General features: G+C 45.0%; 1 protein-coding gene across 2 annotated transcripts in view; it reads left to right on the top strand.

Annotated features, from left to right (window-relative positions):
• The first annotated feature begins 560 nt into the window (after positions 1–560).
• The window catches only part of ANKS1B (ankyrin repeat and sterile alpha motif domain containing 1B), an 806,556-nt gene continuing 779,447 nt past the window's right edge, over positions 561–27,669 (top strand). Inside the window, exon 1 of one of the 2 annotated variants that reach the window (XM_069629362.1) lies at positions 561–790. The gene's annotated coding sequence lies outside the window, so the exon portion shown is untranslated. Of the gene's footprint in view, positions 791–887; positions 1,141–27,669 lie in introns of those variants that run through there. The other variant, XM_069629363.1, reaches the window with a different exon arrangement.

The following is a 27,669-nucleotide window of genomic DNA, read 5'->3' as shown; positions in this document are numbered from 1 at the left end:
TATGAACCACAGGAGGGGTTGTTGAAAATGGCACATGGGTTCCAAAAGTAAATTTGGAGGGAACATTCTGAGTTGAAGAATGCATTCAAGGAACACAATAAATAAATGTTGTGAGGCACTTCTGAAATGTATACTATATGAGTTAAACGGATGCAATATTAAGTGACTGTGCATATTGATTGCGTGCTTGCTGCGTGAAACGTGCGTGACCTCAGCATTCAAATATTGTGCCAGGAAAGGCTTATGAAAGTTTAATGTGTTCAATCGGGACACTTAGCCCCCTAATCCAAATGGTTTTTCCAAGGAAAGTGTGAGCCCTAATCATTAAAAGAATATCAATGAATAGTGTGTTTGAAACAAAAAAACTAAATAAAAATGCAAGTTGGTTAACTGAAATGCGGGTATATGTGAAAGGTAGTGCACAAAGAAATGCAGACTACTCGCTATGGTGTTTTAGAGATGCCCGTGCCGAATATGCGTGTGATATTCGTAAATTGGGATGAAGTAAAAAAAAAAAAAAAAAAAAAAAAGCAGCGCGGGGAGCCTTCCATACAGCCAGTAGGCAAGTATTTCTCGTCAGCCGCCGAGCGCACATTGCAGGGGCGCGGAGATACTGCCTCTCCAGTGAGAAGATTTCCATAGTAACGGGGCCGCGACCGACTGCAAGGCACCGAGACATGAAGTGAGTCCTCGCCCGCCCGCCCGCCCGCGACATCTTTATTTGCACTTCTTTCGGCATTGAACGGCTGCATGGATGGTTGACACGATTCGCAGGTGAACGCGACGCGCAGTAAGTAGCCTCTTCCTTTCATGTACGTTGCGACAGTTCTGCTTGCGGATGTATCCAGGTGTGGAGGGGGAGAGAGTGATTTTGAGTCGTTCATTCCACAGACCACCCTGCCGTTCTCACACCCAGATGGGAGGCTGCACCGGCCTCTGTCAGGAGACGGCTGGACGTTAGGCACACAGCAACGCGGGAGAGGCGGGCTCTGCCGCCTGCCAGGTCCTCGGCGCTGTACAGGAGCCGAGGGGGGCCATGTACAGGAAAAAATGGGCGCACAAGATGCTATGTTTATTAATAACGGGGAAACGGAGGCTCACCTGTTTGGTCCTGGACATGTAATATCGATGTTTGTGAAGGTATTCTTCGATGATTGCTCTGTGAGGTGGGAGGGGAGGTGTGGGTGAAGCTGTCGGATTTTCAAATTGAGCAACCTACTGTTATGTCGGTCTGCAGAAGGCCCTACAGTGAATATGTGCAGGCGTCTTGCGCTGCGTGTTATTTGTGTGCGTGCATCCATTTTTTCTAACAAAACAAAAAAAATCTTACACCGAGGAAAGGGTTTCAGCAATGATAGACACGGAATTAACGTAACACAGAACCAATATAGTGAAAATATATTTAAGGTTTTGAAGAGTATTCTCAAGCATTCTGTTCGTTTATTAAAATGTCCTCGTTTTTTGGTTGAAGACATGTCATTGGTGCCTGCCATTTCTTAAACATGCATTTTCTTTGAAATATTTTAAATGCGGGAGGAATATGGTGAGGGCAGTGCTGGGTTTATGCTTGGAGTGCTTAGGAATGCGCTTCAAGTATTTGAGAGGTGACACTTGGTACAAACAACCAAAACGCACTCTGTTTCAATGGCATCCCATGTTTAGTTTATGAAAAATAAACAGTATCATTGTAAAGAATTCCTAGTTTATTGCAAAACATATTCCTAACATAGGTAGAATACTCACAATCGTTACCCGTCTCAAAGCAAATGATCATATATATCATTTCACTGTGTGTTTGAACACAATACAAGTGCAAGAATCATAATTTGATCTTGTATGTACAAACAGTGTACGAAAATAATGTACCAATATTTGTCCTAGACATTGTGGGTCACCAATCATTCGCGGCTCCACGAGGAAGTGCATCCCCCCCCACGCACACAGTTGCTGTGGGCACAGTTCCTATTTGGCAGGTTTGGAATGGATTTACAGCTTTCTTAAAAGTTTGCAATGTTAACATCTTGCATTTCAGTATGTGCACTATCAAAACTTTTGTTTTGAAGGTGTGGGCATTTGTCTAACCTTCGTAGCGGGTGCTCGACTATTTCTGAAATACCTATAGTACTTCAGCTCTATTTGTGGAAATCCGCCTATTGCCCAGCAAATGTGTTTTTAAAATTAGTTTTTTCAATCTGCATGAAGGATGCCCATAATACTGCTCTGCAAAATGTGTTAAACTCCACTTACAGCTGCAAATTTTGGATTACATACTGATTAATCTTCATTACTCCTAGCCCTACTACTCCTCTTCAGAGCACTTCCACGAGGAAACTGTACCTGTTTTCAGGAACCCCTTTCCCTTTCCAGTATTTCCTGCTAGTCCTGCCTCCTCCTTTAGGGGCATGTCAGACCCTACAACGAAATTCTGACAGTTACGCAGAGCTGCCATTTCAGGCCCATTCTCTTTATTAGTCAGGAGGCAGAGGTGGGACATACATACTGTGATGAGGGAGAGTATGGCTAGGAGTAATGAAGATTAACAGTAAGTAATCCCATAATTACTTCCAGGTCCCTCCCTCTTCCTCGTCCCAATACTTATCTGTGAGGTATACCATATTGTGGTGATGAATGGGCCTAGAAAGTGCTCAGACAACAGGTGATATGCACACCGTCCATCACCACGTTATTCAAGACTAACAAACACTATTCCATGTGTAGATGCCCGAATGATCAGAAGAGCACTGCACTCACCGATTAAGGCTACAATGACGGGTACATTTGTTAGGGTTTTTCCAGGTACCAGTCCTACACATGTCCTGAATAGAGGCCTCAGCCCAAGATGCCGACATGCCCCTGGTGGATTTATTTCTTTTTTGGGCATTTATATGACGCCTATACATCAAGTGTTTCCATGGGCCACAAGAATAAAAAGGGTGTTAGGTAAGAATTGGTGCAGTCACACTGTGTGACACTACACAACACTTATCTGCTTGGTATTCGGTTACCAACCTTTTGGTATAGCTCTGTACTACACAAGTTGGTTTTGGGACTGAGCAGCCAGGCCTATCTCAAGAGGGGTAAATGTGAGCTGTAGCAATGAAATTTGTCTATACAAGTAACAAAGTAACACTTACACCCAAGGTTTCAGTTATGAATAGTTATTTATTTATTTAACATCACGTTTTAAATAAGCATTCTTTAAACAGGCAATTCTTGTAACAATGTAAATATACTTCAAATGCTTTTCAGAATCAATCAAGTTAGTGGATACACTTTGGTTATGCTTCTTACACAATTCCTACACCCTGAGGTGACTTCATTCACAGGGAGACTAATGGTATTTATATATCACACTAGCTACTTCTTCTGAGGTTGCAGAAAGGAAAGGTTAAAGGAAGGAACAAGGTTAAAGAGGTTCTCAGTATATGTGAGGATACTTTAAATCTCCCAATGAAATCTAGACCAGCCTTTCCCAGCAATAACAGTCTAAAACAAATGACTACCTATGAGGGGCAAACAATATCAAAGTCAATGGGCTACAAGAGTCTTTAGGGAACAAGGACAGCCAAAGTCAATTTGAAACATTCTATGGAGGTGAGGCACTTCTTAGATAAAAGTCTTGCACAAGGTAAGAGAGTTTGTCGAAAATCACTTGAGGGTCACAAACTGTTAATCCTGTGGAAGGGGAGTTGGAATCAACTCAAAAAGTAAGCTAATGCAATTCCCAACTGAGGAGAGCACAGCTAAAAATACAATGAGGTAAGTACCCCAAGTCTAAACAGTACCTCTGGTTTGAAGAAGAGTGGTCCAGCTGGATTCTGTCCTATTACAGCGGTGCAGACCCTGTGTTCCTGAGCCTCAGTCCTGCGGACAAGAGGGAGGATGTCTGAAGGGCTCCTGCGGTGGTAGTTTAGATGTCGATCTGTAGCTGTGGGCTCTTTTCGGTTCAGCGGCACTTTGCATTTTATTGTTTTTAGTTTGTTCTTGGTTTCCAAAAACCTTTACAAAATAGAATTAAGATGTTTCAAGCTAAAATACACCTAAAATGTGCATTTAAATTGATGTTAACTTTATAAAAACCTTAAAATGCAAATCAATTGGTTACAGACTGTCACAGTACTATCAATGTAAAAAAAATATACTTGACGGTTTACCCTATATTGTTTGCTATAACTATATGAGAGGTGCCTAGCATAACATGACTTCAAATACGCTAAACTGGATGACACAAAAAAGAGCAAAAACAGCATAAACATTGTTCACATTGAGACAAAACTGCTGCACCTTAATGGATTCATAAGAACAGTGGAGTAAGATGAGACACTTTACTACCGTTGCTTATTTACTAAGTAAAATGTAACATTCAATAATGCACGGTATGGAACATAATGGTTCAACCATTATCTTGGTGACTAACGATAGAACGATGTCAGATGTAATCCCGCTATAGTCACCCAGTTGTTACCCAGATGCTGAGCTCATAACGAGATGAAATACTTTGACAAATCAACATCAATCACATTTAACATACGCACGAGAGAGAGGATCAAAGATTGATTAGTACTAGTACCCCGCATGCACCCAGACCAAAGCGACTCCCTCGATAAAGTTGTGTTACCAATACGAGTTTGACACAGATGATCAACTCTCAGAGTTTCATAATATGGACATTAAATTACTAAATGCTTTAGAGTTTCAATTTGAGAATAATGTTTACAAAAACGACATCTCTGATTGTGCATTATTAACGTTTTTCCAATGCTTGATGCGCTCAAGTGTGTGCATCTGATTGAACTTAAATCTCATATAGATGGTACACGCTTTTTCGTACGGAAAGCATGTCAAGTACAAGAATCTGGGTATCCTCTTTCTCATAAATCTAGAATATTCTAGGTATACTTTATAACTCCCAAGCTCCTCAATTGTGTGAAGCCAGTCATGTTCATAACGTTTTTTCTTGCATAAGCCAGCTGTGTAATTAAATCAGAAGATGTAATACTAATACTATCCAGGATCTCCTTCATTCTAGTATCAAAACGCACCATAGATGGAGGCTTGGATTCCCAAAGCATCCTAGAAATATCTTCGTCGATCGAGTTTTTCGGGGGATTAAGGATGTGAGCAGAGGTATTAATTTGCCTCCAATAGAAGCGGGAAGGCAGGGAAAACAAGCCCAGCTCGTGGCGTATACAAGCATTTGGCAAAGAGTTAGCCAACGCCAGTGTGCATTTCCACATTTGCGCTTGAATAGTGTTTAAAATATGGTCACTATCAAGGAGGCACAGATCCAAACCATATAAGAGAATGGCTTCTACTTTGAGAGAATAAAATCCAATAGCGGGGGAGAGTGAAAACTTGCAATACTTTCTATGTATGCTTTTTAGTTGGGATGTAAGAGGTCGGGATTTCTGCTTCAGCGAGTCATGCCAATTTGCTAAGGATTAAACGTCGGACAGATCATACCCCAAGTAACGTATATCAAAAGTCCTCTCTATGGGTAGACCATTAAGTGTCCAACTGTACTGAAGAAGCTTCTTTCTGCCAGTGAAAATGATGATTTTAAATTTTAAAGTGTTAGCCTGTAAATTGTGGTGAAAGGCATAGGAGGAAAAAACATCTATCTTATTCTGGAGACCATATGGCGTTCTATCAAAAAAGATAATATCATCTGAGAAAGCTAGCCAATGCAGACATAGATGACCCATCCTGATCGGAAACGTAGTCAGTTGTTCCCATATAGTATCTATGTCACAAAAAATATGAATTAAAAAGGGTCGAGGCTAGGTTACAACATTGCTTGACACCTGTTTGTTTGGAAATTTCATCTGTGAGAGTCCCAGCTTGGTTGATGCAGATTTTATAACAAGTGTCTCGATGGAGCATGGCCATCGTATGGATAATAAAGGCGGGCACACCCAGCTGTGCCATTTTGGCCCTCAACAAATTGCGTATTACGCAATCAAACGCAGAACTCAGATCCAATGCAGTGATATACAGTGGACCACTAGTTGTTTTCTTTAACGCTTCTAAGATGTGAGAAAGCACAGTGGCATTGAAGGCAGTTCCCATATGCTTACGAAATCCCGTTTGAAAACGAGAAAAGGTATTATGTTCCTGAATGAAACCGTCCAACTCGTGCAGAAGCAATATTGAGAATACTTTATATGAAGCATCCATTATAGCGATTGGACGATAATTGGACGGCATTGGCGGGTCCCCTTTTTTATACACAGGTGTTATAATAGAAGTTAGCCATGATCGAGGGACACAATTGGTGTTAAAGATGTTATCAAACTTGACTTTAAGAATGCCTGCCCAAAAATGAGCGTCAGTTTTAATTACGCAAGTGGAAATACTGTCGGGCCCAGTAGCCTTGGAAAAGTTAAGTTTATTTATTGCCCATTCAATGTCTAAAAACGACCATTGTTGACGAGCCATAGGTGAAACCTTCTTGATGACAAAAGAAAAAGTAGCGTGAGACGCTGGAATCTTCTAGGCATTAGTCACATGCTGCATCCATGTGTCAGCTGAGATGGCTGAACTCAAGGAAACTGGATTGTTACTAGTAGCACCCTTGATCAATGCCCATGTAGGTTTAACATCACATTTGCAAAGATGGTAACTCATGGCCTGGTTATCAGTATGATGAAGCTTGTATTTTAAGGCCTTGATGAAATTCTTATAAGTCTGAAGGATGGCTTTTTTCAAATTCAGAAAATTTACCAACAATGGACGCTGCCTCAATATCTCTCTTAGTCTTTTGTTTTTGCACCTTTTCAAGGTCTCCACTTCCCGAAGATAATTGTGTTTGTGTAAATATGAACAAGGTTTTTTCTGTTTAGATATTAGAATAAGCTGAGTGTGAATAATTAAGTTGTTCGCTCTTCAATGCATTGAATATCATTTGCTGTATGTGCTACACAATGAAAACCCATGGCAGTGTCTTTAAGAAGTAAGATGAGCTGTTTGCACAGTCTAACATTCCAGTGAACAGACACCAAAGGTCGCTATATCTGAATAAGACTAAGTTCACATGCCTTATTTAATTGTTCACAAGCCAGCGATAGTTTAAGTGAAATGACGCAGAAAAAGAAGTCAACTACGGAAAACGCAAGTCCCCTATGCCACATAAATGGAAGAGAGTTACTATCATTCTCTACCAAATGAAGATTCCACGTTGCCAAATAATGGATCCATTCTCTCCCTCTAATAGTGCCACAGGAATCGAATATAGCCTTATTTGGCCTAGTAGAAGTCTTCAAAACTTTGAAGCAATTGGAATTAAAGTCTCCTCCCAGGATAATATCCTACTGGGGGTTACGCAACAACACGTTCTCCAATAGCTCATCAAGTGGGTCAAAGATTATGGAAATATCTATATTGGCCTGGTTCCAATAGAGACATATTACTAAGAACGCTTTGCAACCAGGATAAACCGGAAGAAATTTGACGGCTAACAGAACATCGGAAGACTGTATCAGCTTCGCACCTGCTTTGAAATCATAATGTACGAAAATTGCCAGCCCACCATACGGAAGCCCGGCCATTCCTTTTTTTTTCCGCAGACAACATTAAAGGAGGAATACCCGTCTATGCAAATTTGATGAATGCACATCGTTTCTTGAACCACGATTAAGGATGGGGCATGAAAGATAGCATGCACCTTAAGGCATGAGAGAAAGTTGTTAGACCCACACGGATTCCAAGTGTGCAACAACAAGTTAGAGTAGCTACGAAGTGGAATTGGAGCTATTCTTGGTTAGCCTTGTTTTAAGTAAGATTTCAACCCATGATAGTCCTTAATATTGGACGCCATGGTTGCAAACTGTGATATAATCTCCGGACTCAAGACCTGAGATACTGGATTACAAGAAGTTTGATTTTTGGATTGCTCACTTAGAGGAGGTTGAAGTTCAATAAAAGACTGCTCTTACTCTGCAGAATCAAAGAGGGAGATGTGGACACCGAAAGAACTAAGATCACCACGATGATCCCAGATCGATTTCAGAATGATCATTGAAGATACTTTACATATCATTCTTTGATTATTTATTGGTGCCAAAGTAATCCAGCCAATGTCTGCTGGATGAAGATTCCTCACAGTGAGAATCTGATTAAACAATTTAAACAAAAATGAACGATTTATCCGAGAGGATCCATTAATAATGGGGTCGCTCGTCCACCCCATAATAGTAGAAGTTGTGGGGGAGAGCTCTCCTTTATCTCGGTTACTTGAAGCCAAAATAGTATCTTTGAGCACAACTTCCACTGTCAGCAAATTTGGACCAAGATTAGGCTTACCATCTACACTGTGGAGTGGTTTTGGTTCACTCTTGGATTCAAGCCCAGAATCCCGGTTACAGTAGATGATATCGTGATTTTGGATACTTGAGGGGATGTTTTAGAAGTCGAAACACAATGAAAAGATTTTTTAGCTATTACTGAATAGAAATTAGAGAGTTGTGTTTGTTTAATACCATTTTTGTCCGACATAATGGTGTTAAACAAACACAACTCTCTAATTTCCACCCACTTGTCTTCCCTCCTGGTTGAGGCCAGGAGGGAAGACGAGTGGCCGGTTCTCCCTTCTTCCATCCTGTCTCAACCACTCAACTCCTCCTTCTTGGAGACTTCAACATCCAACTGGATGCTTTCTGTCCTTCCACTGGACTCTTTCGTGACCTCTGCGACTCTCTCTCACTCTCTATTCTCCCCTCTGGCTTGACTCACTCCACAGGGCACACTCTGGATGTTCTGATCTCTTCAGACCTTCCCCTTTCTATCCCGCTCACCACTCCTCTCTCCTGGAGTGATCACTTTCTCCTTTACTCCCATCTCACCCTCTCTACCCCTCAGGCCAAGCCAACTCCAGCACTGCCACCTACCTTCTCGGTTATCCGACCCATGAAGCGTGTGTTAGTGAAGGCTTTCGCCGCCACTTTCTCACCCCCTCCTCTCCCTTTGGTTGACTCACACCCTGACACAGCCCTTTCCTTGCTCCACTCTGCTATATCTGAGGCTCTCGATGTTCTTGCTCCTGTCATGAAGCCCAAAGCCAAGTGCAACTCTTGGTATGACTCAGACCTCGTCACCCTTAAACGCAAGTGCAGGGTGGCTAAGAGGAAATGGTGTGCTTCTGGTACATCCTCTGACAAACTGGCCTGCCGCCTGCTCTAAAGGCAATACGGGCTCTCTGTACGCACCAAGAAGAGAGCCCACATCGAAGCCTGCATCTCTGCGGCATCTAACAACTCAACCAAACTCTTTGAAATCTGCAAGGAGCTGGCCAATCCTGCTGCAGTCTCTACCTCTCCTATCCGCTCCCAGGTCCTATGCACGGCCCTGGCTTCTAATTTAATCTCTAAAACTCAGGACATCCTGTCCTCTCTCTCTTCCTCTCCCCCTCCTCCCTCTACTCCCTGCTCTTCCTCTGGCCCTTCTTCGGCCACTTCTCCATCTCTCCACCCTCCTTCTCTGCCTTTCCCCGGTTCTCCTCAGAAAAGGTTTCAAGACAAGTCCGATCTATGAAAGTCAAAACAGGTTCACCCCTGTTCCTCCAAAACCATCAAGGACCACATTGACACCCAGGGTCCTGCTCTGGTTGATTTCTGCAACTACTCCTGAGCCACTGGAGTCTCCCCCCCCCCGAAGCACTCCCTTTTGCACCCTCTTCTTAAGAAACCCTCTGCCGACCATTCCTGCCCGGCTAACTATCGTCCAATCTCCATCACTCCTTTCCTAGGCAAACTCCTAGAAAAGCTATTTGTATTCTGAAGTACCCCAAAAAAACGCTTATGTCTCTTTCGTTTTAGCTAGACCATTGATGTGTTTGGTTTACATATGGTCTTTTTAAGTATGTGTATGCTAATTGAAATATGTGTTTCTCTGATACCTATCTGACTGTGATCAATACAGCTGAGTGTAAGTAACTATCACTCGAAGTAGTACCCATCTCATTACCCGTGTGTAGGGAAGTTGGGTGGCTAGTGGTGTTCCTGTTCTTTATACATCCTAGAAAAGCTGGCCATCTCCCAGCTTAATCATCACTCTGAATCTGTTGGTTGTCTCCCTGACCATCAGTCTGGCTTCAGAACTGCCAGAAGCACGGAAACTGCTCTCCTGAACATCCGTGAACACCAGCTCTCCAACCTTGATTCCAACACCCCCTGTGACCTCATCCTACTTGATCTCACGTCTGCCTTTGACACGGGCATCCATGCCATTCTGCTCAACCGTCTCCTTGATAACCTTGGTATCACCGATCAGGCCCTGGCTTGGCTGACCTCCTTCCTTTCCGATCAACCATCCCAGCTCCAACTTGGGTCCGTCCTCTCCTCTATCTCTATCTCTACCTGTGGTGTTCCCCTGGGGTCTAACCTCTCTCCCTGGCTGATCAACCAATACATACCTGGCACTTCTTGCCCATTGCATTGCAGCTCTCTGCCCCAACTTTCAGTGCAATGCGGATGACACTCAACTCATTTTCAGGCTCCCTTCTGTCACCTCTTCTCCTTCTCTCATCTCTGACTGTCTGTCCGCCAACCAAGAGTGGTGTGTCGCCAATGATCTCTGCCTTAATGCCAGTAAAACCGAGATTCTCTTAATCAGCACACCTGCTCCTTCCTTTCCTGTCACTCTCTGGCCGGCCTCTCTTGGCCCCCTTACTGCTCCCACCTGTGAACCTCGGGGTCATCTTCGACACCACCCTTTCCTTCTCTCCTCATATCTCTGACATATGTAAGAAGTCACGCTACCAGCTGCACCTCCTCAGAGGTATTCTTCCTTTCCTCTCCTTCCCCCAGAAGATCACTGTCTCCAGAGCTCTGGTTCTCTCAAGGCTGGACTACTGCAACAGCCTCTTTCTAAATCTGCCTGCCTCTACTCTCCGCCCTCTGCAACTCATCCAAAACAGGACTGCAAGACTTGTCCTTGGCCTCAGGTCCAGGGATCATATCTCTCCAGGACTGAAATCTTTTCTCTAGCTCCCAGTGGCGGTGAGGATTAAGTTCAAAACCCTGTGTATTGTCCACAAGGCTTTTTTGGGGTGTGAGGCCTCATTACCTTCAACTCTCTCTTCCTAAATATCTTCCTTCTCGAGCTCTTCGCTCATCCGCCTCCAGCTCCCTCACGGTTAGTCGCTTCTCCAAGCAGCGGGTTGGTGGTAGATCTCTTTCCTCTGCTGGGGCCTCCCTCTGGAACAGCCTCCCTACCTCACTGAAACTTGAGGAGAACCATCTCCAGTTCCGGAAGCACCTCAAGACCTTCCTCTTTGCTTCTGCTTCATCTCATCCTCTGACCCTGTTGATCTCCTGGCTGAATCTGAAACTGCACTGGTTACCTGGCTACCCTCTGATCTCACTGGTTACCTGGCTACCCCTCCCCGTCATTTGCACACCTGCACTGCCCCCCTGGCAACCCTTGCACTCGGGGAGTCTTCTGTATCCCTACAGCCCCTACTAGCACTTGATACCTGATGTCTGCACTTACCCCTGCACTTGCCACCAGCTTACTGCACTTGTATCTATTATTTATTGTCTTTATTTATTTTACTGTTATCCTATCCACTGCAATGCCCCCTCCCTTGCACTTGTGCGATCTCAATGTCACCAGGCCTAGTAGGATCACTATCTCTGTCTTCCCTCTGTTTCCCCTCTCTTGTCTTGTCGCGCCTTGAAACACTTGTGTATAGGCACGTTATAAATGCCTTATCATATCATATCATAAGACGTAAAGGCACAGAAAGCGAATCAATTGATCTAAATTTAGGCACTACGTCAGATTGAGTGCTGCCAAGGGTGTTTTCTGCAAATTGTATACACTTTTTTTCTTTTGCTTTTTGAGTACAGCATTGGATTTAGCCCTGAGGGACAATGTATCCTCTGGAACCTGTAGAAGTAATCTACATTTGTCATCTAATTGATGAAGATCAAAGAGTTCATCATCCGAAGGAAGAGTAGAAAACCTTTTCAGATTGAAGCTGTGGCCATTGATATTTGGTATTTTTATCCTTAGATTTAGTCATATTCACTCTCATAGGTTGTATTTTGATGGCACAAAGCTCCATCTTTTTTTGTTTACGAGATAGAAATTGAGAGTGAGGATTACTGTTTAGAGGCAACAGCCTATCATTAGCAGTCAACTGTACCTCTGAACTGAGGCCAGAATTAGAATCATTAATCAAGTCGACGAGAGGCGACGAGCTGTTAGGGTCAGCACTGCTCCCAACGGCCAGTGCCACAGGTATAATATGAGTGAGGTCTTCATTAGACAGAGTAGACGGAATGTTAGCACAATTAGGATGAACAAGACTTTGTATATCAGAGATCTTTTTGGCATTGCTATTGATGCACTCCAAAACCTTTCTTAGGTTGCCTGGACAGATGGCATTGGTCAACAAGTCAGTGTTACAAACAACAGAGGCATAAGTTGGCTTCGACAAAGAATGTAAAGCAACTTGAGCTTCACTTTGTGTTGTAATATTATGTGCCAGTGTGGGTATGGTTTGAGAAGCTGACGAGACTGATGGAAGTTCAGGTGCCCGCGATCTTTCTACAGATTCTGTCAGGGCAAATTTTTTGTATGTACAGACAAAGCCCTCCAACTGACTCAATTTAGTCAGTACTTCCGAAAGAATTGATTTCATGCTTAGATTCTCAAGATGGGTCAGATCATGGCCTTTATCCAGTAAGTTCAATATTAGTGTTAAAACTGTAAAGGAATAAAGTTCGGCAGTGTCTGAGTCTTGAAATAAGTCAATAAGCACTGAAATTGCATGGGCGTCAGATGTTCCATGATTGGAGTGAGGACTGGCGTTGTTATTAGGCTGAGCTGGTAAGGGTAGTTTGGGTTCAGTGTCATTTCTTTGTCTGGATGATGTATTATTAGGAGTCGAACTTGAACGTGACGTAGAAGCACTACTCTGGGGGGGTGTAAAAATTCGCCCTACCTAAGTTAGGCACATTAGGAGGTGTCAGAAGCTGCTTTTCCACACCCTGCAAAACATTATGTGACTTATTCGTCGGGGAGAAGAGATGCACTTCGTCAATGTGATCTGGAGGAAAGAGATTGGGTATGCATGGACCTAATGAGAGGCAAACTCGCTTACCTAGTTCTTCCATAATGGCCGGTGCTAGAATTGAAACATCAGACAAAGATTGGTTAAGACTACTATGCAAAGGCGCTTTCTGTGCAGGAAAGGAGGAGTTGGTCGAACTAATGACAGGGTGGACAACAGGAGGACAATCAATATTGCATACCTCATGAAGCGAGAAGGTTGTAGTTTCGCGATTGGTAGATGAAGTGCAATGAACCTGATGGCGAACATACCTTCAAGTACAAGTACTTTCTCTCGATAATGAGAGAGTATTAAATACTGGAACTGACACAACACCGCTTGAACTGACTCCAGTGTTAGCAGAGATTGAGAGTGGTATGCATGTCACTTCTTGAGATAGATTGAGTGGCATTGTGGCGCCATGCAATGACATCGATTCAGGTTTGCGGTTTTGCACACCCTGTCTGCCACTTCTTAGAGCCCCAGACATATTTGTTTGCGCATGTTTGATGTTATGAATTTTTTACATTTGTTTATTTTGTTAATATTATTTTATTTATAAGAATTTCATGTGCGTGTAAAGGAGTAATTCGGCTTTTGTGACTCCCAGCTCCATTTGAATAAGCATGAAAGATTACAAGTAATACAAAATAAGACGCCAACAATAGGCTATGCGCAGTAAGAAGGAGAGGGAGTTCGGAAAGTACAAACCACATGCATAATATGTCCACATAGATTGAGTATCCTATGCATGTGCTAAAAGCTTACATTCACATAGGACTGTAAGAAGGAACTTTAAGTAGTATTAAGACCAACAATTAAGGCGGTTAAGACAGAATGCAAAAGCAAACCGTAAACACTTCAAGTCTCGCTAGATAGTTTGTGAGACCTGTACCCTCACTCTAAATAATAGAAAGAGGGGGCGTGGCTTGGAGCGCCATCGATGTGGTCGTTCCCCTGAGGCCGCCCGTGGGATGCCTGCCGCCGCCGTCGAATTCCAGTGGTTTTAAGCGGGGTTCCGCGTCGCCAATGCCATCTAAAGCGACCGGAACCGACATGGCACAACCTGGCTAAACATAGCCTTCGACCGAGGAGGCGTTCTACCAGAATTCAGCGGCTGAACTTCTCCCCCGTCTTCGACCGAAGAAACCAAGATGGCTGCCAAGCCGGAACTCAGCAGCACACTCCGCACCCGGCGGTAGCGGGGCCCTAGAACACCGAGGAGCTGGAGAGGGGGAGCGGAATCGAAACCAAGGCGACCCAGAACACTCCGGGTTGCTGCCTCGGCGACCACGGCTTACATACACTCTGAGGGACCGAGAGAGCAGGCTTCCACCCCTCCCCCCGCGGCCACCCTGCATCATCCCCGACAGAGACCCTCTCCCCACACCAACGTTTCCTGGGGCGCCCCTGCCCACTCTCCCAGATCTAGTCCAGAGCGGGGGTCGAGGGTGAGGAACTCCCCGAGTGCAATCTCCCGCCGTCCTAGTCCTCGCTGCTACTCTCTTAATCAAGACCGCCTGATTCAAGCAGCATGTCGAGGCAGACAAAGGTGAGCAAGGGCACAGATATCTTCGCCATATTTACGGCTCCGGAGAAACCCAAGAAACAGGATCCTCCTAAACTGACCCCACAGAAGCCACAAGAGGATAGGGGTGCTCTCGCCACCAAAGGAGACCTGATAGCCTTCATGGCGGACATCAAATCGGAGTTCCGCGCCTGCCTCTCGGAACTCACCGCTAAAGTTGACCAAACGGATCAGAGGGTCACAGAACTCGAACAGAGGCTCGGAGAGATCGAGGACCATTCCCAGGATCACGCTACCACACTGGGGGAAGTGCAAAAGTCTATCGATTCCCTGCATCACAAATACGAGATCCTGGAGTTCAAACATGAAGACCTGGAAAATAGGGCACGTCGAAATAACCTCCGCATTCGGGGCGCCCCGTCCTCTATCCCCGACAACAAACTAGCGGACTACGTGGGAAGCTTCTTCGAGGCCTTACTCCCGGATCTGGACAAATCCCAGCTCCTGCTGGACCGGACCCACAGACTCCGCCCGCGCCGTGGGACAGATTCGGACCCCCCATAGATGTTATCACCAGGGTCCATTTCTTTACGACGAAAAAGGCAATATCAGCGATCAGTCGCCAAGGAGATGAGATCACTTTTCAGAGCACTCCTCTTCAAATATACCAGGACTTCTCACCACTCACCCTCCAGAAAAGAAGAGCACTTCGGCCTCTGACACTGTTCCTCCAGGAGCAACAGATCTGTTACAGATGGCTGTTTCCAACAGCTCTCTAGTTTACATATAATGGCACCCTACGCCGAATCAGCCACTTGGAAGACGCTGAGAAAATCTTACACCCAACCTCACCCCGAGATCCTTCCACGCCAATCCCAGAGGGGACAGAAGATTCTGGACCGCTTCCCTCTCCAAAGCCCAAACGCACACCATGGTGGTCGACCCAGCGGAACAACAGAAAGAGATGAACGGGGACGCTTCCACGATCCCAGGCTCCGTCAGCAAGTAAGCCGGGACACAGATGCCCCTGCTTGAAGTACGACCCGCCACCTAGATTTCGAGCTTACCAACCTTGAACACGGTGGCGGCGGGCCACACCCATGGTTCATACCCACTCCAAGGATACTTTCCACCCTCTGTTCCTTGGAAACCCACAGTACACGATACGTGATGGGACAGTTGGCCCTGTTGGCCTTAGGTACGACCGTACTGACAATGTCGGTCTACCTCCCTGTTAAAGTTGCGGCCCCCCGTTGGGGCTCCGCGTTAAAACCTCAAGTGCAGGATGATATCAAGAGTTTCCCCAACAGACATGGCAGTTGAGCCACCACCCCTTGACCCCTCCCCCCACCCCAAGGAACGGGGAGTGAGTCTTCAGAGGACCTTCAGTCGCTTCGGATCCTTTCCCTGAATGTTAATGGCCTGAACTCCCCCAACAAGCGAAAGGCAATTCTACTGAAACTTCGTGATGAAGACGCAGCGATAGCTATGCTTCAAGAGACCCACCTGCTGCCGGCAGATGTATCCCGCCTTCGATCCCGGTTATTCCCGCTCCAATTATTCGCCTCTGACACAAATAAAAAAGGAGGTACGGCGATTCTCTTCAGGAAAGATCTGAACCCACAGATTCTGGAAACGAAAATATGCCCAGAAGGCCGATTTACAGCGATTAAATGCCTCCTAATGGGAGACCTATATACCCTCATTTCAGTATACGCTCCCAACACTGGACAGTCACACTTCTATGACTCCTTGGGCACATCTCTCGCTAGCTTTGTGGAGGGCCAAACAATTGTCGGCGGGGATTTCAGCGGGGTTCCTGACCCCACCAAAGACCGATCACACCCCCCGACTCCAAGCGACTTCGCCCAAGCACTCAGCCTCCTTCGATTCTTCAGGACGCTGGAGATAATAGACTCATGGCGGGTGTTCCACCCTGACGAAAAAGATTTCTCCTTTTACTCTTTTGTCCATCGTACCTTCTCAAGAATCGACATGTTCCTGATCTCCCCGCATACGTTCCCCTCAGTCAAAAAGGTCACCATCGGCACAAGAGCGATATCCGACCATGCCCCAGTGCTCCTGGAACTCCGGGTTCATAACACTAACCCCAACATCCCGCGTAAATGGATGCTGTACGACCCGATCCTCAACGACATGGCCACCAGAGACAAGATCGCAACAGGAATAAGAAACTTCTTTAACGAAAACCCAGCCTCAGACACCTCATTAGCGAACAACTGGGACGCCATGAAGGCAGTAATCAGGGGCTCCTTAATAGCCCAAGGTGCGGCCTACCATCGAGACAGACGTCAGACCCAGACGGCCCTAGAGAACGAACTAAGAGAGGCCGAGGCACTCCATAAGGAGAAAGGCTGGTCCCCCAAAACACAACAATCATCCGTACGGCACGAAAAAAACTGGAAGCCCACTATGCGGAACAAACCGCCCAGCTAATGGCGAAGGCCAAACAGTCATACTACGCGAAGGGCAACAAAGCGAACAAGTTTCTGGTGGCCAAACTAGCCAAGCAGAAACGCATCAACGCAATCACGGGCCTGTGTGATGCCAACGGGGTCACACTATACTCAGAGCCCGAGAAGCAACGCCTTGCAATAGATTACTTGGCCCAAATCATGAAAACAACCCCACGAAACTCACCACAACAGCAGGAATACCTGCAGCAGGCAGCAGTGCCCCGGATCTCCGACGCAACGAGAGACAAACTGGAGGAGCCCATCACAGGGGAGGAAATTGAGGAGGCCATCAAATCACTTAAAACACGGGCCCCCGGCCCAGATGGCTTCTCAACCAGGTTCTATAAACTATTCAGAGCACAACTGACCCCCCATCTGGCTACCCTATTCAACTCCTTCAGGGAAACGGGTGCGGTGACCCCATCGATGCAGGAATCAATTACCATCCTCCTGCCCAAACCTGGAAAAGACCCAAGAAGCATAACATCCTACAGACCAATTGCACTCTTAAATATCGATGCGAACATATACTCAAAAATTATAGCAACCCGCTTGAATCGCATCTTGCCGAAGATCATCCACCCCGACCAGGCAGGTTTTATCCTACACCGGACAGCAGGTGACAACATCCGGAGAACCCTGAACCTGGTGGACCTCGCCTCCCGGAACTCCCAAAAACTAGTCTTAGTGGCTCTCGACGCAGCTAAGGCGTTTGATAGGGTGGATTGGTCATTTATGAGACACACCCTAGGGGCCTTCGGCTTCGGACCAGCTTTCCAAACGATGGTTCTAGCCAACTATGATAGCCCTAAAACAAGCCTGAGGATCAACGGCCACAACTCGGCCCCAATCCCCTTATCATGCGGAACCCGGCAAGGCTGTCCACTGTCGGCCCTGCTCTTTGCTCTCACCATGGAGCCCTTCGCACAAAAAATTGGGCGGAATGACCAAATCAAGGGCATACAAAGTGGCCCCATGCACCATAAACTCGCCCTATACGCGGATGACATTTTGCTCACGATCTCGGATACCCACTCATCCCTCAAACACGCGATACACGAAATCGCCAGCTACGGCAAAGTCTCAGGCCTCACCATAAACTTCGATAAATCATCCGCCTTGGGTATTGGCCTCACCCCAGCAGAACAAGAACCATTGACTAGGATGTGCCCAATAACATGGGAAAAGAGCGCCATCCCCTATCTAGGGGTCTACATCCCGGCTGACCCAAGGGATACGTACAAAGCCAATTTCCCCCGACTCTTCAAAGAACTGGAAGGCGACTTGAAGAGCTGGGAGACCCAAGAGATCTCCCTGCTCGGGCGCATCACTGCATGCAAGATGAACCTCCTTCCGATATTCCTATACACATGCGCCTCACTACCAGTGGCAATCCCCACGCCAACTCTCCGAGGGATCCATAGGAAAATGCTGAACTTTATCTGGAGAGGTAAGAAAGCGAGAATCCCTCTCAGAACTATGCTGGGGAGCTCCAAATTGGGTGGGCTAGGGGTCCCAGACCTTCAGGCCTACAGAGTGGCAGCCCAACTGGCCCAGGTCCAGGCCTGGCAAAATATAACAAACCGCCCCAGATGGGTGGAGTTGGAACAATCACGGGCACCCCTACCCCTGCGATTTCTACCACACATCCCGCCCCCCCTCAGGACCCATTGGGGAGAGCTCCTGCTATCAACTAAACACACCCTCAGCACCTGGGACTGAGCGCTAAAACGAAAGGGAGTGCCAAGAGGACTGAGCCCACGTTCCCCGGTCTTTCATAATCCAACGTTCACACCGGGTATGAATCCTCGCAACTTTCGTAACTGGATCAAAGGTGGGCTGGAGACCATAGACCAGCTGTATACGGGGGAGAGAGCTCTCACATTCGCCCAATGCAAGGAGAAGTACCAACCGCAGGAACGGGATAGATTCACATATATTCAACTACGCCACTGGTGCTCGCATCCACAAACCTTGCAAGCAGCAACACGCCCTCCTACTGCCTTAGGACTCACCCTGGGAGATCTTCCAACCCGCGGCAGAGTATCCACCCTGTACAGACGCTTTCTAAGCGACTTCCTGACCACAAGAACCCGCTGCATGGCCCAATGGGAAGCGGACCTGGGTCACCCGATAGAGGATCAAACCTGGGTTGACATATGGACCAGAACACATACCTCGTCCACCTGCATCACCAATAGGGAATGTGCGTATAAGATCACGCTGCGGTGGTACTATCCGCCCCTCAGACTTCACCATATGAACCCCCAGGTGGACCACTCTTGCTGGAGAGGATGCGGCCACCCAGGCTCCTTCTTCCACATGTGGTGGGACTGCCCGAAGATCCAACCATTCTGGAAAGCTTGCCAGGGTCCATCTCACAAATTACCGGAACAACGATTCCCTTGAAACCAGAACCGGTTTTGCTGGGTGCTCCAATTCCCGGGACCTATCCGCGCTCCGGACCCAGAGCAAAACTAGTAACTCACTGCCTACTAGCAGGGAAAACGGTGGTGGCCCGAACCTGGAAAACCCCGGAAGGCCCTCACATAGCCCAATGGTGGACCAAACTTTGGGACATTCTGATAGCGGAGAAGGTGACGGCAGCACAAGCGGGAACTCTTCATCGTTTCCAGAATATCTGGGCCCCAGTGTTGGAATTCGACCAGCGCTTCCCCGCCCTGACCTACAAACCCACCAGGGCCCGCTGGATCTTAAAAAATCAGGAGATCTCGGAGGAAGACACATAGTCGCTGAGGCCCAATTCGGACTGCCCGGGAGGGAGGAACCCGCCTACAGGGCCTATGGGACAGATGAACCAGGGGGAGGAGGGAGGGAGAATTTGCATGTGGGGATAGAGGACTGGGGTTCAACTTGCCTAAATAACCACTGCTTATAATGTCTGTACTTATCATCCTGCCTTGATTTAAAATAAACAAAGTTAAAAAAAAAAAATAATAGAAAGACACATTAATAGTTGAAAGAAAAAAAAAACATGCAGTAACCATTATAGTTGTTTGGAAATCAATTTGATTAAATAAAAATGCCAACAGACTTCCACATTACTCGAGAGTAAAGATTACGCAATAGTCGTAGCCTAAACAGAACTGTTTATATAAAGTGAATTGTACCTAAGCTCCAAGCCCCGACCCGCCGAACAGCGAAGGACCTGGGGTAATGTAGTTAGGAGGCTAGAAGGGGAGGCTAGAAGGGGAGGAGCCACGTTCTGATTGACTCTAAATGTGGGACAAACAAGTAGAATGAGCGTTAGCGCTGCTATATAGCAGATATTTAACACAAAGTCCACTGAATGTTGTTATAAAGGTTCGTACCACAGCAGTTCAAAGTAAATTCCTCAGCTGTTCATGGTTCCTTTTCCATGCAACACGTAGCGTTTCCAACAGCGAACAGCAGCTGCTTAACAGCTACTTGCCAAAGCGTGCGCGCCAATGGCACGAGCACCCTGGGTGATGTAGTTCGGGGACTAGAAGGGGAGGAGCCACATTCTGATTTACTCACAGCAGTTCAAAGTAAATTCCTCAGCTGTTCAAGTTTCCTTTTCCACGCAGCAGGTAGCATTTCCCACAGCGAACAGCAGCTACATAACAGCTACTTGCCAAAGCGCTTAGTAAACAGCACCATTGCAGTTTCAGTGCTTAGTAAAAAGCACCGTCACAGATCTTGGATACCGGTTGGGCTTCCTTCACTCCTTGGTTCCTGCACTCTGGTGAGGCGACTCGAGCTCTGGTCGCCCTGCTTCTGCAGGGCCCAAAGGAGACTCCTGGAGCTTCTGGCCGGATTTCAGACTTTGCACTCGACTATGGATTTCACGCACCCTGGCACTCGGTTCTTGCAGCGGTGAAGAAGTACAGCCAGTCAGGAAAGATGGTCCACTGGAGTTCATCTCAGGATTAGTTGGTCCCACTAACCCAAGGGAAGAAGTCCCTTCTGGAGCTTCTCTGTCGAATTGAAAAAGGAGTTTCAGCACAGCAGTAGGGCTTCACCGGGCAATTCAAAGGTCCAGGAGGATGCAGCAAGCTTTGTTCACGGTTTCTTCATTGGATGTTTCGCACATTGATTGACTCTGCCTCTAGACCCAAAACCTTCACTTCTTAAGCAGGTTTATCCCATTCATGCACAGCCTAGACTGTCAATCACACAGCAGGGTGAACTGGTTGCATTCAGGCACTCCTAGAGACAAAGGACAGGGGAGTTGTGGGAACCTCCCTCACATCCTGCCTTTCCAGATACACTGGAGCCAGAGGCAGGCTCCAAGGCTGAAGCCCGCCAAAGGCAAAATGAACAAAGGGCTCAAACCTGGCTAAACGCACAGAGTAAAACCCAAGAAAGACCTCACAAACAGAAAATGGCAAAAAAAGAAGACCAGGGCCATTTTTATGAAATTGTCACCCATGGGTGCTGTACTGCAGCTGAGGAATCAGCCTGCGGTAGAAAAGCGCAATGGTAGGAAAATTAAACCACTGCCACCAGCCATTTAAAGTAGTGAGGGTAACATAAAACATGTTACATGAGTATGTAGGATAAAGGGGCTACTAGGTAACCCCACAGCACTCCACATAAGATGGTGTGTGCTGGACCTACAAAGAGAAACAGTAAGTAAAGTCAATTTCACATTGTTTTCATTATTTTTTTTATTTCGGCCTTATTCGGTAATAACACAACATACTCAATTTCACTTTACAAGTCAATTTCACTTTACTATTCTTAGAAACTGTAGTTCACACAAGAAAAGGTATTTAAACCATATGGGACATCTAAAGTATTTCTCTGTGACAATGCACTGAAGGTGCTGGGTGTCACCATACAAAAAGTAGATGCCTATGGAGTTTGTCAAACTTCAAATATAGTGTAAACACATAATCCAAATCAGGTCAAAACATATGAGTGAGAAAAAGGTCTCACTCACTCTAGGGTAAAAATTAAAAAGTGCTAAGTCCAGCAAAAGAGCTGGAGGTCTCTAAGGTGGGAGGAATTTAGCACTAAAATGAAAATTCTTCCTAACACAGGGTAGGGCCTGAGCAAGCAAGGCCCACACGAAATCAATAAATGCCCACTCGGCAGCGCTGTGTGGGCATTTACAGATGTTAATGTCAATGAGGTGGGTCAGACTACATTCAAACAAAAGTATTCAGCTACAGGCCCCACTAGTTAGACAATCCTGGCTACGCCTCTTGGGCGGGAGCAGAGGAGAATATAGCAGTAATGGTTCCACACAGTCTTGTGAAATTTGGATTCTGCAAGTGCAGTAAGGGAAAAGGGAGAAGCACAGCAAGAGGATGGCCTCAGAACAAGCAGCCTTATATGCCAAGGAGATGGAGTCCGTCAGCCAACGGCTAACCGTGGGAAAGGTAGCCTTCTTTCCTGGAGACGCCCCACTAAAGGTGACAAACAAGCTGTTAGAGGAACGGAAATCCCTGCGCTTCTCTAAGTAGACCAAGTCAGCACTTCGGACATCCAGCTTACTTTACAGCCATTCTTTAGGGGAGGATGGATTAGGGAAATAAATATGGAAGGACAATTTCATGTGACCTGTGAAATTTAGAATCCACCTTAGAAGGAAAGAGGGATGGCATCTTAGGAGCAAGGGCTGCGGACTACCATTACCATTGGGAGTTTCCCAATGTTAGCCATGTGGGATAAATTGTCGACCTGTTGGATTCGGCAGTGTAACTCCTGTACCCTCAACTTATTGTAACCCTTTCTTCCCTATTCTGCCTTGGCCCCTAGCTGGTGAGAGAGATGTGCAGTGGTATTGCACCTGCAAAGGACAGGGGCCATCGTTACGCAATATGGTATACCACATGAATCCTGTGATGCACCAGACATCCCAGGGAATATATATGTGGTGCTGCCACTTAGAATAATAAGAGCTCTCCAAGTAACCTTTGGGCAAGACATAACAGCTATGTGACTCATCAACATTCTCACATGAATTGGTGGCTCACAACCTTTTCCTATCTCCTTTCTTATTCAGACCATGAAAGACTAAGTAGAACATAACGATAAACAAATATAAATGCATATTCCCATACAGATGGCAATGGCTCTGGATAACTGAAATCCGTCCCCTTTTTTAACATAACAACACAGTCCCCTTTTTGCAGCATGGTCAGAGGCTGCTAGTCTCAGTATTCCTTTCTGATTCTGGAATATAGTACATTGTCCCACATCTGGTACACTTATACTATGGAGAAACAACCTTCTTACAGACGATCGCAGGAATCTTTGGTGAGATAACAGGGGAATTAACATATGAGCTTAATGTCCAAATAACATAATACATTGGGTGCACAGCTGTATCCTTTGGTGAAAATTAATTGGCCAGAAAATACAGTGGTAACGTTTCGCAGTCCAATATGGCCTCCCTAGTCTGCAGATCCATTCCACTTTGGGCATCATAAAGTGACTGCTTCTCCATTCACCCAGGTGAACACCCGATCGGTCGACCGTACTTCAGATTATGCAATGCTACAATCCTACTTCTTCAGTATCTTCTCTATCTTTTCACACCATACAGTTACTTCATTGTCTGGGTCACCAGTACCACACAGAATTGTACAAAGAGAATGACAGTGATCCCCAGAAAGGGACAGGGCGATTAGCCAGTGGGACTACCGTAAGGTAAGGTCTCTGTATGGTGGATAGAGGAGAACCTGATTGGTAGGTCACAGAGAGAGACCTGGGCTTGTACCTGTTCCACAAGGCTTTGCTCTCCTGGTCAGTCAGCTCTGCATCAGCCACCAACTGTCACATAAACCTTCCTGCCATGGAGCCCGGAATGTTCCAATTGTAACAATATGAAAGATTGGGACTATTGACCCTTTCCCACACATCATTTGAAAAAACCATTATGAAACTGTCCTAGCTTTTAAATTGTTTTACATTCACATACAGTAATCTGGCTTTCTCATAAGGATAGAGGAATAACACAAATGCAGTAGATCAGCTTACATGCATCTACTCCAGTTTGCTGTATATTTTAATACATAGGGCACAGTGCATTTTAGTCTGTAGCTGTGATAGACCCTCTGAGGGGGTTACACAGACGCAGTTACATGGTGCTGTTTTTTTCATTGTTTGACTCATAATTTCATCCAAAATCCCAACAGTTTTGACTTGCATGTCTGGTACAAAATTGCATTCTCTAAGCCTGTGCAGAAGTGGCTCTCCTGCTGCAGGAATTGAATGCAGGCTCAATCGAGATATTAGGTGACCACATATTTAAATAGGTATTACATTATTAAGATACATCTTTTCACTGATGTCATGCTTGGGAGTACACTAATTTCCCTTTCTGCACAGTCCTAGCATTCTAAATGGTCTTTTCACTGCCTTTCACTTGAATGTCTAGGTATTCCTCTATGTTTCACATGGAACTCTAGCTGTGTTTGGGAAGTGTAAATAATATGTCTAGCATCCTGGATGTCTTGTCAGGGACTGGCGTACCAGATTAACTGGTATTACTCAGGAAGGGTCTCTTCAGTATAACGGGTGTTCCAGAGATGGATGAAAATCTGCCCCATCCACGAAACTTGTTTGTCTCTCAACCTTAGCTACTTTTCAGAACTCAACCTGTTTCTTGTCTTATCCTGGCATTAGTATCCACTTAAATAATCATGTTTTGTTTACAATGTACAAGTTGTACCCTAGATTCAACGAAACTGGTTTGACTAAACTCAAGTGCCTTAGTTCTAGGTGCCAGTGATTCTTGTGCGTTTTGTAATTCCTTTAGTAAGGATCTATTTTTGGGCTGAGAAGCACGCATTTCCTCCACTGTCTCTTGGTCTATAGATTTCCAGCTAGCTTCCTCCTTATTTAATTGTCCAGTTTATAGCACTTTATCAGCAAGATCCTTCACTACTTTTCGCATTTTGTTTTAGAATCTTTTCAAATTATTACTGTTACTCAGGTCTCCTTGCACCTCTGCTTGTGTCAACTACAGAGCTAGGTGGCATTTTCTTAGGCGACAGTATCTCTTTCATGAGTTAGCTGGGCTCTTTGCTATTTATTTATATTTAAATTTTGTTCGAACTGACCAAACTGACCAAACTGAGCTTGTGAGTCTACTTCTTTTATAATTAGTCTCACAGTTGTTTCTTGGCTTTCATTGAGTTGGGGTTTGAAAGTTGTAATGTTGTCCAATAAAACATTGGTGTATGGTGTATGATAATTTTAATTTAATTTACTCTTTAGGTTGTCTTGTGCCTGTAAACACTGACCATAATTGACCTTCACTACTCGAGAATTCTTGACTATTGTTAATACTCTCGAACTCCTTGGGCCTCATTACAAGTAGGGCGGTAAGGGTTAACGGTCACCGGTAACGAGACCGGTGCCGTTATATCCTTACCGCCCTACTATGAGTTCCCTTTGCGGGTCCTGCTTTTAGCAGGCGTTAAGGATGGGACCAGCAAAGGGACTTTAGAGCTAATAACGGTACCGTAATTTACGGTACCGTTATTAGCGCCTTCCCCATTCCCATTGAGCCTTATGAGGGCTCAAATGGGAATGGGGAAGGGCCCTGGTGAATGGGGAATTACCGGTCCCGCCAACCTTGGAATGGACCGGTAATTGCTCCATTCACCAGGGCGGAATCGGAATGAGTTTGGAGGCAGCCGTGCAGAAAATAGCGGCGTGGTTACCTCCAAACTCGGAATGAGGCCCAAGCACTGTTTGGCATTCTTTTTCAGCAACTGTACATGAAAGAAGAGATGAGTTGAAAGGTGCACTAGCACATGCCTATCTTCTTTGTTAATAGAAGTCATGTACTGTTTCTGTAATGACCGATCTAATAGCCCCTGTTATTTTCAAATATTTGTTACTACAGTCTTTACTCTTTTCTTCATTTTGTCGTTCCATAATTTGAGATTCTATGTCAACAAATGTATACAAATGTAAAAGCATCTGGAGACTGCATAGTCGTGAGCCATTTTTGTATCAATTACCACTTCGAGAATTTCAGACCAGACATTTGACCACAAATCAAAATCAGTAACTAATGATCAATAATCATGATCAAATAAATAATCTGTATGAATTATATTTCTCATGGCACCATTTTTAATATTAATTATTAATTTGCCTATATCTGTCTTGTTTTGAATAGAATCTGTTTCCTTTGTTGAACTGTTCGCCTTGGTCCATCTAATTCAACACAAGAATGCAACTTCACATATCTGTGATCTTGGATACAATTTGTATTACACTATGTATTTGTTTGTTGACAGCAGTGACATTAACCTCCGTATCGGGGCATGAGCCTCCAATTTGTAGGAATATTTCATTTTTATGAATTAGCTTTTGTACATTATATAGACATGCATGAAAAAAATCTAATGCCTGCGCAACAATAATCCCTCCCAACAATCTGTGACATGAAACAGACTCTTTTATTCTAAAAATGTCAATTTGTATTACAAATGCTGGAGAATGCACCCAAAACACTACAAGAAAGCTCAGATTACAATTAAAAACAATTTACAACTGCAGTCTGCCTATTTTTGTCCCCATAGTCAATTTCATCAAAAAATAGAACAAGTTTACTTTGCATATTTTGTAATGATAAACATTTGACTTTGTCAGCCTCAAATGAAATACATTTGAAAATGTAGACAATGCAACTTTAAATCATGAGAAATCAATGATCACAATGATACATATCACATTCGCTTAGAAAATATGCATGGGACATCTTATTCTAATTCAAAGTGTAAATTCTAATCAATGACACCCTTATGTACTTGATGGATTCAAATTGGCATGTTTTATTGTCATAGAAAAAGGCATGTGATTTAAAACAATTTAGAATTTTGAATGACACATCCAACTGGGCTGTGCAAGTGAAAAGTGATCTCAGTGAATACCTGTATTGAAATAAGGAAGGGCTTCCATTCAGATCACAAGCACAGCACATTTTGGAAATGGTTTTGGTTTTTCGTTTGGATTGAGAGAGACCTGCATGAAAGCAATCGCATCAAATGGAATGTTTTTATAGTTGGATTTCCCTAATAGGGCTCCTGCTCCATATGTATACACTTAGGACAATGTTCATCTTTTAGACATTTATTAATAAGAGCTGCCACAGAGTAGCAAGCCTTTTAATTCTTTTGACAAATCAGTGAAATCGTGTGGAAAAGACACAGATTCATGGAGGCCCTTTGAGTTACGAAACAAGGCCACAAAGTTAATATTCTCTTTTACCTGAAGAGAGAAATTAACCTCCCACTTCAAAAGCTTCATTGCTAAGGGATTGAATGTTTGAATCTTTTAAATACACAATAGAGAATTGGTTTACGTCCATTTAGGTAGTCAAGTTAGTTCTTAGGGACCGGGATCAGCCTCTAGGACATCTCCGGACACCCTGGAATGTTGCTGTCTTCTTGATGGGGAAGCACTTGTATTCTTGGTTATCTGGTTCTCTTCAGTATTTTAGATCTAGGTGACAATGTGTACCCCAGCTCTGGTCCCTTTCTTTCTTGATTTGGAAAATCTTCCTGGGTCCATTAGCTCTGCCCCTCAGCAATGTTAGTATACGTTTCCTCTGCCAAATTGTGTGTGTTGGCAGGCATCAAGTAAATAATGCATGTTTC

The sequence above is a fragment of the Ambystoma mexicanum genome, chromosome 12, assembly GCF_040938575.1.
Source record: "Ambystoma mexicanum isolate Mex_15411 chromosome 12, UKY_AmexF1_1, whole genome shotgun sequence".
NCBI classification, from domain to species: Eukaryota; Metazoa; Chordata; class Amphibia; order Caudata; family Ambystomatidae; genus Ambystoma; species Ambystoma mexicanum.
The sequence above is the reverse complement of the archived record's forward strand: the minus strand, read 5'-3'. Positions and strand labels throughout refer to the sequence as shown.